This window comes from Crocodylus porosus, unplaced genomic scaffold, assembly GCF_001723895.1.
Source record: "Crocodylus porosus isolate Cpor-Errol unplaced genomic scaffold, CroPor_comp1, whole genome shotgun sequence".
NCBI lineage: Eukaryota > Metazoa > Chordata > Crocodylia > Crocodylidae > Crocodylus > Crocodylus porosus.
In genome coordinates, this window is record NW_017728906.1 from 24,726,657 (window position 1) to 24,742,202 (window position 15,546).

Below are 15,546 nucleotides of genomic sequence, written 5' to 3' on the forward strand. Positions count from 1 at the left end.
CCCCAGCATCACAGCATTCACAAGCCGCATGCTACCTAGAGGTATGTAGAAAAAACATTTACAGCTATGTCTATGTCCAAATTGCTGAACCTTTCTGAATCTTGGAGGGTTCTGATTTGATTCAGAGAGATTAAAGGGTCCTCTGATTCAATTCAGATTCAGAGATTCAGCCACCAAATTGGGCCAAATATCTGGCGAACTGAATGAGGGATCAAAGCTTTGCACAGCCCTAGCATGCAGCCACACACTGATAAGGTACTGGAGTGGGAGTGGAAAATTTGGATCTATTCATGGCTCTGCCACTGAGTTCCTGTGTGGACCTAGACATGTCTCTTGTTCTTTGTGCCTTTATTTCAACTCCCCCTTTTGTGTTTTCTATTTAGATCCTGAACTCTTCAATGCAGACCCTGCCTCCTCTCCCTCCACAATGTACAGTTCCTAGCCCAATGATCCCTGGTTTCTCCTTGAACCCTTGTGTGTTATAATACATACGCTAATAGCAGGTGAGCTGTGACAGGTTTATTATTATGATTATTATGTTTATGATTTATTTTATGTGGGTTTTTTCTGCTAAAACAAACAAAAACCTCCAATTTATCAGGTTTGTTTCTTGTGTACTGTGCACTAATTGTCCCCCCCCATCCCCCCCATGTCACTGTTGAAGACTAATAGCTCCATGAAACTAAAATGGAAAGCATAACATTAAAAAAAACCAACCTCATTCTGGGGAGGTTATTTTAATAGAAACAAGGTTTGGAAAAGAACAGAAAGGGAAAGACAAAGCAGCATCATTCTGTGTGTTTTTGAAGCAGGTGTTCTGTCACAGAATCATAGAAGTGGGGTCGGAAGGGACCTTGTAGATCTTCAAGTCCGACCCCCTGCCTGGGCAGGAGAAAACACTGGTCTCAAATGACTCCAGCTAGGTAGGCATCAAGCCTCTTCTTTAAAGACCCCCAGGGTAGGAGCCAGCACCACTTCCCTAGGAAGCTGGTTCCAGATCTTAGCCGCCCTGACTGTGAAGTAGTTCTTACGGATGTCTAATCTAAATCTACTCTCTAACAACTTGTGGCTGTTATTCCTTGTTGTGCCAGGGGGCGCTAGGGGAAACAAGGTCTCTCCCAAACCTTTCTGGTCTCCCGTAGTGAGTTTATAGATGGTCACCAGGTCCCCCCTCAGCCTTCTCTTGTGAAGGCTGAACAGGTTCGGGTCCCGCAGTCTCTCATTGTAGGGTGTGCCCTGTTGTCCCCGGATCATGCGGGTGGCCCTCCTCTGGACCCTCTCAACATTGTCCACATCCCTCCTGAAGTGGGGCGCACAGAACTGGGACACAGTACTCCAGCTGTGGCCAAACCAGTGTCACGTAGAGGGGGAGGATCACCTCCTTGGCCCTACTTGAGATGCACCTGTGGATGCATTACAAGGTCCGGTTAGCCCTGCCAACCATGACCTTGCGTTGTTGGCCCATGTTCATCTTGGAGTCAGTAATGACGCCAAGATCCCTTTCTGCCTCCGTGCTCTCAAGAAGGGACCCTGCACTTGTCAGTATTGAAATGCATCCTGTTTTTCGTTAGCCCACCCCTGTAACCTATCCAGGTCTTGCTGCAGTCTTTCCCTCCCTGATAGCATGCTCAGCTCACCCCAAATTTTGGTATCATCAGCAAATTTAAACAGGTTGCTTTTCACCCCGTCGTCTAAATTGCTGATAAAGAGATTGAACAGCATGGGCCCAAGGACCGAGCCCTGGGGTACTGTGCTGCCCATTTCCCCCAGGTCGAATATGACATGTCCACCACCACCCTCTGAGTATGACCCTTCAGCCAATCTGCAATCCATCTGACTGTGTAGGCATCAATGCCACAGTCGCCTAGTTTTTTTAATAAGGATGGGGTAGGAGACGGTGTCAAAGGCCTTGCTGAAGTCCAGGAAGACTATGTCCACAGTGACACCTGCATCCAATGTTTCTGTGACCTGATCGTAAAAGGCAGTCAGGTTAGTCTGACATGACCTGCCCCTAATGAAACTGTGCTGGTTGCCCTTGAGAGTCATCCCTGAAGCCAGTCCATTACAGATGTGCTCCTTGATGATCTTCCCAAAGAGTTTCCCTAGGATTGAGGTAAGACTGACGGACCTATAGTTGCCTGGTTCCTCCCTCCTCCCTTTTTTAAAGATGGGGACCACGTTGGCTGTCTTCCAATCATCTGGCACCTGGCCCAAGCACCATGAGCGCTTGTAAAGCCATGCCAAAGGCCCTGCAATAACCCCTGCTAGCTCCTTCAACACCCTGGGGTGGAGAGCATCTGGACCCACTGATTTGAACATGTCCAGCCCCTCCAGAAGCTCTCTAACCTGGTCCTTCCCAACCTGAGGTCTGGAGGTGTTCCCCTCGACGTCTTTCATCATGGTGGGGAAGCACTGGTCCCTGCCCAAGAAAATGGAGGTGAAGAATTGGTTAAAGAGGTCTGCTTTCTCCTCTGGCGCAACCACCAGATTACCCAGAGAATCTTGCAGAGGCCCCTAGTTTCCCAGTGCCTTCTTCATCCTCCCTATATAACCTAAATAATGACATTTATCATTATCAAACAAATTTCCAGAAGCAAAGTTTTATTTCTAGCTAAAGAGGACATACAAGTCTTGCTTTAACACAGAAGTATCAAACTCTATTGGCTCCCTAGGTTGGATCAGAACTGTGGCGCTTTTCACAGGACATGTCTAGATCCAGCAGCAGTGGCAAGCATTTATAGTGGTGGCATGGGATCTAAGACAGTCCAGACCTGTATCCTTGATACTCTTGTTGAATTGTGGGTTCAGTTCACTGAGGCAGAAGCCACTTTTTACAGCGAGGTTTCTTTCTAGATGCCAACAGCACTAAGCTAGCCATGAAACTCTCTGTTTTGTCTTTAATTCCACCTGTCTCCAGCTATATGATATCCAGAGGGGGAGCTGAGTGATAGCCTAACTCTTAGAGAAGTATAATCCTCATATGTCTCCATTCCAAGTAAAAGCACAACCCATTTTAACCAGTAGTGCCATATATGCAATAATTCAAATTTTGAATAAGCTAACAACTGTCAATCAACCTTTGCAATACCCATTTGCAGCCTTGCAGGTCTGCAAGGTATCATATTAGTCTCTGCATTGTCTTGCTTGGTCTGCTTTATTTTCCTCCATGTCCTTCTCCAGTTTGGATACTGTTTGTTCTCTCTCCTGTCCTTTCTGGATGTACCGCAAGTGTTTGTTGTTCCTCCTGTAGGCAGTTCCTTCGCTGCCTCCACTTCATAAGATCTAGTAGCTACCTCATGAGTGACAACTATCTCCTCCATGTTTTACAATCATGTATGCATACCCTGTTGCGGGGTAGCAAAGGTTCTAGTTCTAGTTATATCTTGCAATGATAAAACTTATGTTTATATTTATTCCAAGCATTTATGACAATTTTGTTGTTCCTTATCAGTGTTTACCAGATTAAGCAGTCTTCTTCTAAGTTTCCTGTTTAAATACTTGGTCAAATGGCAAAAGCGGTTGTTTCAAAAGACATGCTTTAAAATGTATTAATGCCAGGATCTGTGTGAGACTCTTGTGCTTTGTTTAGCAGCCTTTTTGTTGTTTCAACACCATTTTCTACAAGTCCATTAGACTGTGGTAATCTTGGGCTAAAAGTAATGCATATAAACCCTTATTCCTTTGCAAAGCACCTGACACTTGCTGTGTGGGAGCAAGGAGGGCAGACTGGAGCAGGCACCACCCCATCCATACATGCCTGACCCAGGTCCTCCTGAGCAGTGACTAGAAATGTGTGTGTCGGGGGGGGCTGGGCTGGGCTAGGCACCGTTCGCTACCTCCCTGACCACAGGCCCCTGGACAGTCGCACCCCTAAGGCTGGCTCTGCTTTTTGCCTTGTTTTGGCTGCAGCCTGATGTATCTTAACAGGTTGGCTAACTGAACTTAGGTGTCTGCCATGTTTATAACATTCAGACAGATTGTTCAATTCTTCTAATATATTTACTCTAGGGAGCATAAACAGGTAGGCGAATCTCCTGTCCAAACAACACCATATAAGGTGGTTATCCCATAGATGACTGCACACTGCACTGGTAGGCCATCATGACATAAGGAAGTATCTCATCCTATTCCATCTGACTCTCTCTGAGCGGGGAGGGCAGCATGTCAACTAGAGTATGGTTGACTTTGTCCATTAATCCATCAGACAGGGGGTGATTATGGTGTAGTGCAGGCTTTGCTGAATTTCAAAAGGTTACATGCATGATGGAGTAATTGAAATTCAAAATTGCTCCCCTGGTCAGTATGTAGGAATTGAAGTACACCATAGCAGCACACCCATCTCTCAATATACACTGTTGCCATAGTCTGAGCCTCCTGATCAGGAAGAGGGTATGCATCTTCCCAGTGGGAAAAATAGTCAGGCACTACTAGAACATATTTGTTTCTTTGTGAATATCTATTGTTATCTTCCCAGGGGTTGTCCAAACTGCGTGGAAGCTATGGGAGCTCTGGGATTACTCTTTATTCCTTTTTGGGGGCATTACACATGACCTACACCACTCCTTAACAGATATTTTTCTAGCCTAACCAGACATACTGAGACTAGACCTTATAAGAGACTTCTCAATGTCCAAATGTCCCCTGGCATTGGAATCATTCAGAGCTGGCAGAATTTTTGCTATTTCCTTCTCTGGTTCCACTATGTGAATAAACTCAGGTCTCTGGGCAGGTTCTGGAAGTTTTTACACCAGTACTACTTGCCTAATGCTTAGTTCAGGCCACACTATCTAGTACCTCTTCAGGCATGGATGACATTGTTCTTCTTCAAGAAACTTCTTACTATTGAGTTCCTTCCACCTTATTAGTTTTTCAATGCCAGCATCTTGTTTTACACCAATCTGCCAAGCTTCTGTTTTTTTCTGTATTTGGGGCTGGTTTACCCTGGTTGCCGCCACCTCTGATGGTGGTTGTATCCCCACTCCTTAGGCTTCAGGTTCAATTTCCATTGTCAGGCCTATGGGACAAGGCATCAGCATTCTGGTGCTGTCTCCAAGGATGATGTACTATTTGGTAGTCAAATTCAGCAAGCTATTCTAACAGTCTACCCAGTTGACCTTTGGGTTGTTGGAAATTGTGTAGCCACTGGAAAGAACAGTGGTCTATTCTTAACGTGAAGCATCTTCCCAGGAGAAAGAGTAAAAATGTTTGGTAAAGGTCACCACAGCAAACAATTCCTTTCTTGTAGCTGCATATTGACACTTGGCTTTGTTTAAGGCTTGGCTTGGATGGGCTAGTACCTTTTCCTGGCATCCTTCAGCTTGTGCGCTGAGGGTTGGGTTACGCTAAGATAGGAGATAACATCAACCATCGCTTTAGCTCTATAGGTATCTTGACATTCTTCAGTCCAGGTGAACTTTGCCTTATTGGAGAGCTTATGTAAGGGACTTGCAACAGTAGCAAAATCTGCCCCACACATTCTGTAATAGGAGGTTAAACCGAAGAAGCTGGACAGTTCTGTTACATTTTGAGGTACTGGCTAGGCCTTAATAGCCTCCACCTTCTCTGGATCTGGGCCTATCTCCCCTGTAGAGATCATGTCCCAGAAAGTTTGTCCTGCTGAAGGTTATTTCCTGGCTCTCTAAGGTTTGGGTTTTTATTTGAGATCAATATTCTTACAACAAGCAACTTCCCTGATCCAGCATCCTCCTGCAGGACAGCCACACCTGTCTCAAATGTCTCAATTATTTCCTGTCTCAAATGTCCCAATTATGCATGTCTGTTCTGGGACTAGGTTTCCATTCTCTTTGTGAGCAGGTCCAGTTTGTCTCAGATCTCTCTCAATGTCTCCATCACCATTTGCTAAGCTGATGACTCAAGGGTTGGAGTGTGTGCTTCTGGCATGCATGTGCACCCTTGCTTCCATGCCTTGGATATTTAGGGCCTCCAATTTTTTCACCACTTTCATATCAGTGGCTAACTTTATGGCACCATTCAAAGCTATGGGGGCCTCCTCAACCATTGGCAATATGTAGGGGGTGTACACGGCTGCACATATACCTCCTGAGATTGGTCACCACTGACGCTGCTGGTGGTGCCTGTGGGCAGTCACTGCTCACCATGCCCCTGCCCTCTCATTGCCAGCAATGCTGGCGGTGTCTGCAGGTGGTCGCCAATTGCCACTGGCTGCCACTGACACTGCCAGCAGCATCTGTAGGTAGTTGCCTATTGCCAGTTGGTGCTCACCACCCTTCTCTTCCCCTCGCCACTGACACTGCTGTGGCCACCTGCAGAAGCTTGCCACCGCCACCTGTGTGTGGTTGCCGTGCCCCGCTAGCCTTGGGAGGCATGCAATGTTCATGTCCCCAACCTTAGCTGAACCTGTTTCTTCCCACTGAAGGCATTGTTAATGAACTCATCATGGGTCAGCAGGTCCTGTATCTCTGGACTGACTTGTGGGAGGGCCTTTACAGTTAATCATGTAGGGTGGTGGCAAACTCTTACATCAACTCTGCTGAAGTCTTCCTCTGATTAAAGAAAGCTTCATGGTCCCAGTCAAGACCTGAACCTGATTTCAAAGCATTCCTGAAGGCCACTTTTAGGTACTCATAAATTTGTTTGGCTTCACTGTTGAGCCGACAGTAGACCTCCCTGGCCTTGTGAGCACAAAGAACAGGAATTTTAGCTTAGTAGCCTAATACCACCCATCGATCTCAGCTGCTATTTCAAATTGTTCATGCCAGATGCCCAATTCTTGTTGTTCCCCACTACAGGGTACTAAATTGGAAAGATAGGCCTTGAGACACTAAATGGCATATGTGTGTGTTCCCCTCCCATTGGGAGTACCCCCTCCTCTGTTGTACTCATTCCCTGATCAAATACCCACACAACAAAATCTGTGGACTCACTTCAGCAGTTTGCCCTGTGCCTTATGCCCTATGACAACCAATCGCAATTTGCCTCAGTTGTGGGATAGCCCCCCTTCAAAATCCTACCTCTGTCATCAGTTTGTGCCAAGCCTGAATCCATGGAAACTGGCACAAGAAGCAAGGTGGGGGAGGGGGAATTATCATTTCTATATACATCATAAAAGTTAGGATCACAACCCAATGGGCCAAAGTGAAGAAACAAGTAAAGGGTAAAGAAACATCAACACTGTGCTAACATATACTCAGCACCTTAATTTCTCCCCCACACCTCCAGAGACATCCCCAAACAAGCCTCTAGTCCCTGGAGTGCTCAAAAAGCAGCCTGCAGCTGCCCCTAAGTTAGAGTCCAACTCCTTTGGTCCACAGCCCTGGCTGACCAAGACAGTAATATCTCCAGCTCTGCTGTGCACTCCTCTGTGTAGGTTCTATGTGTACATTGCTCTTTCTTCTTACTCCAGTCTTCAACAACATTTTCCTTTTTCCTGCCCCCAACCCCTGGGGATTTCTGGAAGCTGCAGTCCAAACTAACAGTCAAATTAGTGGACTGCTTAATTAGCCTACAGTGATGTAAGTGAAAGTGGTGGGTGGCCTGCTCTTGCCAGGCTAAACCTACTGCCTGACTCCACCTGGCACTCGATAATAATTAATTAGCTGACAATAAACAAACAACACAATGAGAAAAGGTAATCAACAATTTATTATAATATAACAACACAACAACGATTAATCAACAAACAAGATCCAATAACAACAAGAACCATATATACCCCAATACAGCCCCCAATACAACCATGCCAGAAATAAGCAACAAAACTGTGCCCCTGCTAGGAGGTGTTTGAAAGCAATATGAACTCTCTCATCATCAAGTCAGCAGGCCCAGATGAGCTCCCTGAAGGAATTGGCCCGTGTCATAGCACAGCCACTGGTAGGGCTGTTTGAGCACTTGTGGCACTTGGGTCAGGTTCCGGAGGACTGGAAAAGGGCCAGCATGGTTACTATTTTCAAGAAGTGGAGGAAGGAGGATCCAAATAATTATAGGCCAGTCAGTCTCACCTCCATCCTTGGAAAAGTCTTTGAAAGGATTTTGAAAGATCATATTTGTGGGAGTCCAGCAGGAAAAGTAATGCAGCAGGGAAACCAGCATGGATTCATAGCAGGTAGATCATGCCTAGCCAATCTGGTTTCACTTTATGACAGAATCACAAAATGCTTAAACACAAGAGTAGAGGTGAATGTCATTTTCTTCGATTTTAGCAAGGCCTTTGATACGGTATCTCATCCCATTCTCATAAATAAATTGAGAGGCTGTGACTTAGATATTTACACAGTCCAGTGAGTGGCAAACCCAGAGAGTGGTAGTAGACAGGTTGATATCAACCTGGAAGGATGTGGGTAGTGGGGTTCCACAGGGTTCAGTCCTTGGACCTGTACTTTTCAATATCTTCATCAGTGACTAGGATGTGGGTGTGAAGTGTGCTCTGTCCAAGTTTGCGGATGATACTAAATTGTGGGGTGAAGTGCACACTCCAGAGGGCAAGGAATGATTGCAGGCAGATCTGGACAGGTTAGAAAAATGGGCAGTACACATTAGGATGCAGTACAACCAAGACAAGTGCAGAGTGCTGCACCTAGGGTGCAAAAATATCCAGCATATCTACTGGCTGGGAAGTGACCCTCTCAGCAGTGCAGAAGTGGAAGGGTATCTCAGAATCATAGTGGACTCCAAGATGAACATGAGTCATCAGTGTGATGAAATTGTCAGCAAAGCTAACTGCACTTCATCATGCATCAGCAGATGCATGATAAATTGAACCAAGGAAGTGCTACTTCCCCGCTATGTGACATTGGGTAGATTGCAATTGGAGTACTGTGTCCAGTTTTGGGCACCAGACTTCAAGAAGGATGTTGATAGACTTGAGAGGGTCCAGCAGAGGGCCACTCGTATGATATGAGGCTTACAGGACAAGCCCTATGACAAGAGACTGAGGGACCTGGACTTCTTCAGCCTCTGCAAGAGAAGGCTGAGAGGTGATCTTGTGGCTGCCTACAAATTCATTAGGGGGACACAGCAAGGGATCAGAGATGCTCTATTCACCAGGGTATCTCTTGGGGTAACAAGGAACAATTGTCACAAACTGATAGAGAGCAGATTTAAGCTAGCTATGAGGAAAAACTTCTTCATGGTAAGGGTGGCCAAAATTTGGAATGGGCTTCCAAGGGAGGTGATGCTCTCTCCTACCTTGGGGGTCTTTAAGAGAAGACTGGATAGTAGTAGAAGACATAGAAGTGGGGACTCCACCTATGACTGGGCCACAGGTATAGATGGCTATACCCTGTACAGGAGAGATCATGCAGATAAAAGGGGAGGGGGCGTAGCTCTCTATGTCAAGGAAAGCTACATGTCCCTGCAAAGTGACACTGGCACCCAGGGAGGATGACTGGAATCCCTCTGGGTTAAAATACTTGGGGAATATGGCACAGGTGACACCATGGTAGGAGTCTACTACAGACCTCCTACCCTGATACAAGAGCTGGACCAAGAATTCACCAGGGAACTGGCTGAGGCTGCACACTCTCGGTGCATGGTTGTCACGGAAGACTTTAACTACCCAGACATCTCATAAGAAGAGCACTTGGCCAAATGCAATCAGTCTCAAAGCTACCTCACATGCATGGATGAGTTCTACCTGACTCAAGAAGTCTATGGGCTGACAAGAGGTAAAATGTTGCTGGACCTGGTACTGGCCAAAGGGGATGATCTAGTCAGTGACCTAAGAATCGATGGAAAGCTGGGTGATAGTGACCACAAGCTGATCACCTTCACTATCCATTGCAAAGCTGGCAAGTCAGTTAGCAATGCAGAAGTCCTTTACTTTAGGAAAGCTGACTTTGACAAGCACAGGAGATTCATTTTTGAGACTGTAAGGGACCATGACTTTACAGGAAGAATCCAAGAGGAGTGGTCCCTCCTCAAGGGAGCAACCCTGACAGCACAAGCATTGTCTAACCCATCTCAGAAGACGAGTAGCAAAAGGACTTACCAGGGAACTTGAGGACCTCCTATGCCTAAAAAAAGAGACTTATAAAGGATGGAAGGCTGGAATAACCACCAAGGAGGAGTACTCAGCACTGGTCCGTGCCTGCAGGGAGCGGACCAAGGAAGCCAAGGTTGTAACCAAACTCCATCTGGCTTCACATATAAAGGATAATGAAAAGTCCTTTTTCAGATATGTGGGGAGTTGGAAAGAAAGCATGGGTAGCATTGTACCCCTGCTGAACTAAATGGGACAGCTAATAACTGATACCCAGGAAAAAGCCAACCTGCTCAATAAGTACTTTGCATCAGTCTTTCATCTTCCAAAAGGGACTGCCCTGCCTAGCATGATGGGAAAGCCAGGGTGAGGGCGTATTTATACCCAGCATCAGTGTAGAACTTGTAAAGGAACACCTTCAGAGGCTGGACACCTTCAAGTCAGCTGGCCCTGACAGATTACACCCTAGAGTACTCAAGGAGCTGGCAGGTGTCATAGCCCAACCACTGGCAGAAATATTCAAAAACTCATGGTGCTCAGGTGAAGTACCTAAGACTGGAAGAAGGTCAATGTGGTACCCATCTTTAAGAAAGGGTGAAAAGTAGATCCTGGGAATTACAGGCCAATCAGCTTGACCTCAATCCCTGATAAGATTTTGGAGAAAATTATCAAAGAGACCTTTCTCCATAAGCTGGCTGAAGGCAACATAGTGAGGGACAGCCAGCATGGGTTTGTCATGGGTAGGTCTTGCCTAACCAATCTTATCTCCTTCTATGACCAGGTGACATATCACCTGGACAAGGGAGAAGAGATTGACATCATAGATCTGGACTTTAAAAAAGCCTTTGATCTGGTGTCCCAGATCCTGATGTCCCATGGTCTACTCATGGAAAAATTGGCCAACTGTGGCCTTGGCTACACCACAATCTGATGGCTGGGAAATTGGCTCTGAGGTCAGACCCAGAGAGTAGTATTCAATGGTGGTGAATCATTATGGTACTCTGTGACCAGTGGTTTCCCCCCGAGGCTCTGTTCTTGAACCTGTTCTCTACAACATCTTTATCAATGATGTGGACATTGGTGTCAGAAGCGCACTGGCCAAGTTCACCAATGACACTAAACTTTGGGTCATAGCGTCCACACCTGAGGACAGGCTAGTGACCTAGACCAACTTAGATAAGCTTAGTAAGTGGGCAGATACAAACCTGATGACGTTCAGCACAGATAAATGCAAGGTACTTCACCTTGGGTGGAAAAAAAACCCCACAGCATGCTTACAGGCTCGGCAGTGCTACACTCGCTATCAGCATGACTGAAAGAGACGTGGGGGTCATGTTTGACCACAAGATGAACATGGGCCACCAATATGATGTCACAGCTGGTAAGGCAAAACTCTGGTTTGCATCTATAGATGCTTCTCAAGTAAATCTCAGGATGTCATCCTCCTGCTGTACTTGGCTTTGGTGAGGCTGCAGCTGGAGTACTGCATCCAATTCTGGGCTCCCCACAATTCAAGAAAGATGTAGAGAAGCTTGAGAGAGCTCAAAAAAGAGCCACATGCATGATAAAAGGACAAGAGAATATACCTTATGAAGAGAGGCTGAGGGCCATGGGACTCTTCCATCTGGAAAAGTGCAGGCTTAGGGGGGACCTGGTGGCTGCCTATAAGTACATAAGGGGTGTGCATCAGGATCTGGGGGAATGTCTGTTCACCAGAGTGCCCCAAGGGATAACAAGGGCTAATGGTTATAAACTCCTCCAAGGCCACTTTAGGTTGGACATGAGGAAAAATTTCTTTACTGTCTGAACCCACAAAGCCTGAAATGGACTGCCTCCAGAAGTGGTACAGGCACCTACTCTGGACTCCTTTAAGAGACATTTGGATGTTTATCTTGCTGGGATCCTTTGACCCTACCTGAATTCCTGCCCCTGGGCAGAGGGTTGGACTTGGTGATCTTCAAGGTCCTTTCCAGCCCTAACATCTATAAAATCTATGAAATCTGAATGGGGTCATCTAACTCCAGCACTTTCCTGCTTAGGCAGGGGGCCGGACCCGATGATCTATTGAGGTCCCTTCTGACACTAGCATCTATGAATGAGCAGCTCCCTTACACTGTTGCTCAATACCATGGCCTGTATAATGACTCAGCCACCCACAGAGGGGATTAGCTTTCCCTGCTTGCACCCGCTCTGACCACACAAAGCACAAGATACTGGCAGTCTGCCTGCCCTCACTTTGCCCCCAGTCACCTGCCTCACTGCCGAACCACTCTGAGTTGTGGTGGCCTTTGGCTTTCCAGGCCCTTTAGCTACACACGTAACCAAACACAACTGCAGCTCACACACTACCAGAAGGGAAGATACTCTCCTGAGATCAGGCAGGGGCCCCAAACTTCTGAAATCATCCCCTTTTATAAGCCTTACTCATTGACAGCTGTCAGTCATGGCCACAGCCAATCGCCCCCTTGCACATGGCATGTGTTAATGCATACAGCACCAGGCTGTCTCTTCCAAACATAGATAAGTTGAACCTCAGATTGCACTACAGCTTTTTTCTTCTTTTTTCTTCTGTGGAGCCTGCCTTCCCAGGCTACTGCTGGTCTGCCTGCACAACCCCTGAGCTGGGTGATCTCTGCTGCTTTGCATATCCTGATTGCTTTCTCTAGTTTAAGGTCAGGATCCTCCAGCAGTCTTTTCCTGAGCTGCACGTCTCTGATCCCTATTATCATTTGATCATTAACATGGAGTCTGTGAGTTCTCCAAGACTTCAGAATTGATTCAGTAATCTGAGATCCTTTTCACATTTCCCAAAGGATTTTCCCTCTTTTTGTAACTTCAAGTGGAACTGATATCTTTCAAAAGTCTCCATAGTTTTTTGCTTTGCAGTACTCCTTAAACTTTTTGAGTACTGTCTCATAACAAGCCTGCTCTGCTTGGCTCAGTTGCATTGTTATATGCATCCAGTACCTCAGCACCTGCTATGTTCAGAAAAATAGCTATCTTTGGGTCACATGGATTTTCAGAGGCTCCACTTAACCTCATGTACATGTGGAAATGTTGCTCAAACCTCTTCCTCCTCTGCTATGTAGTTGTAGAGTTTCAGCTCTGCTGAGTCTATAGTTGCTCCATTTGTTTTCTTAAACTTGACTCCATGTAATGCATTCACTTGCTTTCAATAACTTCTGGTTCCATGTTGTGTTGTAGGTTCGGTTTCCTGAGGTAGTGATCACTTTTGTGATGTTTCTTTATTAATGCCAAGAGCACTAAGACGGCCGTATGACTCTCTAAGCTCTGACTCTTAACTTAGACTATCTCCAGCTATGTCATATCCTGGAGGGGACCTGGTGCTTCCCTCCATGGCTGTAGGATTTAGAAACTAAAACTCTTCAGAGGTGTTTTACTTTGCAGCACCCCAAAGTCATTTGCTGTGTCCCAATGTCATTTAAAGTGCATTACACCACTGAAAGTGCTACAGCAGCTGGAATTAATGTGCAATACACTGCTGAATCTGCAAACAGCAATGCCACTGAAGTGGTGCAAAAGGCCTTTAACCCACTTTAAACCTGCTTTAAAGTGTCATCTACAACTGCCCAAAGATACTCAATCCTAGCAAATCCTTCTTTAACCCCCACTCTTTATAATTACTATTGCACAGAGTTTGTGACATGTATAGCTGTGGCACCAGTTTACAGAGTAAATTTTGATGAAGTGGCACTTCTAACTACAAATGTCATGGTTTCTTTAAGTCTGTTAATTTTTATACCATCTCAATGACTGTATTCTTTTGGAGATAGGCTTATTTGGGTGCCCAAGTGCTCAACTAATAATTGTGTCATCTTCCTTCCTATTTTGAACAAAAATACCAATCTTAGGGTATAGGTATCTATTGCAATCCTTCTAAATAGCCTGCTGTAGCTATTTCTTAAAATTCACTATTGTTATCAGTTATCTAACTATTGAAGTCAGTGAGAATGTTGAGGAAGCTGTAGTGCAATCATAGTAACCATCTTCAAATTTAAGCCTTGCCCTGTAAAGGAGGAACCCTCCCCCCCCCCCTTCAATTCCAAATACTAATGTGACCCTTTCTGTGGGGGAGGGGGGTTCTAACCAGTGATTATGAATCTGTTCCAAGTTTCTGTGGGCAAAATCATAGGCCTCTAACTTACACTGTTGGACATAACACACACCCAAGAATCTCATGGGAAATGATGAGCCTGTTCTTTCAAAGTAACAGGCCTTATTCTGAACTTTTGTCTGAGACATGGTGACATACATGCATGTGGATAGCATGCATGCAATATATTTTATTATATGTGTGCATATTCTATGGATATCATATCCTCTGTGAATGTGTGTGTGTGTGTGATATAAATGTCCTTTGGCAATGAGACATATAAGCAAATAGAAGCTGACAGCTGGCAATTTTCAGAATCACATCTAGACAGCTTCATGAGAGCCATAGATGTTTATCACGTCTCAGAAGGCAATCCTAAAGTTGTAGACAATGATCTTGGAGCATTTACTCAAGAAAAGAAATCTAAGAATGTTCTCCCTGCATCATTATGCAGTATAACTCCTCATGTTTAGATTGATATTCTTCCCTCATGCCAAAATGGTAATAACAGATAGCCAGTAATTTAGCTTGTAAGACCCTCAGCTCAGTCATCAGTAACTATCTGGTTCCTTCTGTGAGTCATGGCAGAAATGGGCCTTGAAAAAGGATTTCCAAGAAATACAACTGTGAGAAGCCCAGAGAAAAGAAGACAAAGGGTAGCAGCTTCCATAGTCTCTCTAGGGAGGATGTCCTATGCAAAATAATAATAATACTTGGTATGAGGGGCAGTATGACAGAATATACAGAATGTATTTGTACTAGATGAGGTAGAGAAGGTGATTATAATAAAAGCAAACCTGAAGAGATCAACATATGTCTATATGGTTTGAACACATTGCATTTCATGCCCTAGTTATCACTGGATTGTTCTTGAAAGCAACTTGACACATCACACCTAAGTAAGTCTATGGCGTGAGTTTAAATATACTATATACACCATCCTGTCAATAACAAAAACTCTGTCTACCTATGCATTTAATTTACTTTGCTTGAGGGAAGGTGGCAACTGGGATTTAAAAAACGTTAGGTTAGTAGAACATGTTCCTTTTTGAAATAATAATTTTGAAAGTGAAATCTGGGGAAATAACTTAGAAACATGGAACATGTATGCTGCATGTCATTAACCATTGGTAACACCTTACATGAGGGCAATGCTTACAACTAGTTTTTGTGTAGAGCAGGCAGAATATACATTTTAACAGGGAGGATGGAGGGTTGTTTTAAAAATCCATCACATAGTAATGATGCTGTCTGTAATCCTGGACACCTGAATTCTGTTCCTGCATATCTGAATATTAGTAGTCTCATTGTCTTCAATGGCTCTGATTCATTATTATTATTCTCATTACTCAGGTGCTGTAGCGTAATCCTGTTGAGTTTAGTGGAATTACACTGAGCACATCTACATGTTCATTAATGTGCTTTTCCTAATGCACATTAAATTTAGTACCTCTGGGCATATCTACATGTGTAT

General features: G+C 45.0%; 1 long non-coding RNA gene across 1 annotated transcript in view; it reads left to right on the forward strand.

Annotated features, from left to right (window-relative positions):
* Positions 1–386: 386 nt before the first annotated feature.
* The window catches only part of LOC109305708, a 44,314-nt gene continuing 29,154 nt past the window's right edge, over positions 387–15,546 (forward strand). The window contains exon 1 of the long non-coding RNA XR_002099675.1: positions 387–503. This is a non-coding gene — a long non-coding RNA (uncharacterized LOC109305708). The remainder of the gene's footprint in view (positions 504–15,546) is intronic.